Here is a 265-nt window from a genome sequence, read left to right as displayed (position 1 = left end):
CAGGCCATGTGTCTCCACTGGTGTCCCTGGGAAGCCCTCCAGCAGGTCACGCACAGACCCATGGTGGCCACCCCAGCCCCACTGTGGCCTCTCCAGCCCCAGGCCAGCCTCCCACTCTCGGCATGAGGGCAGGCAGCTCCAGCCCCGGGGAGCCCGCAGGCACTCACCCCTGCAGATCTGCATGCACAGCAGCAGCCCCAGCGCCCTGGCAAGGAGCTGGCTGCTGGTGGCCATCCCGCTTGCCTCCTGCCCCACGGTGCAGCCC

The sequence above is a fragment of the Apteryx rowi genome, unplaced genomic scaffold (assembly GCF_003343035.1).
Source record: "Apteryx rowi isolate R43461 unplaced genomic scaffold, aptRow1 scaffold_1088, whole genome shotgun sequence".
In the NCBI taxonomy this organism is placed as follows: Eukaryota; Metazoa; Chordata; class Aves; order Apterygiformes; family Apterygidae; genus Apteryx; species Apteryx rowi.
The sequence above is the reverse complement of the archived record's forward strand: the minus strand, read 5'-3'. Positions refer to the sequence as shown.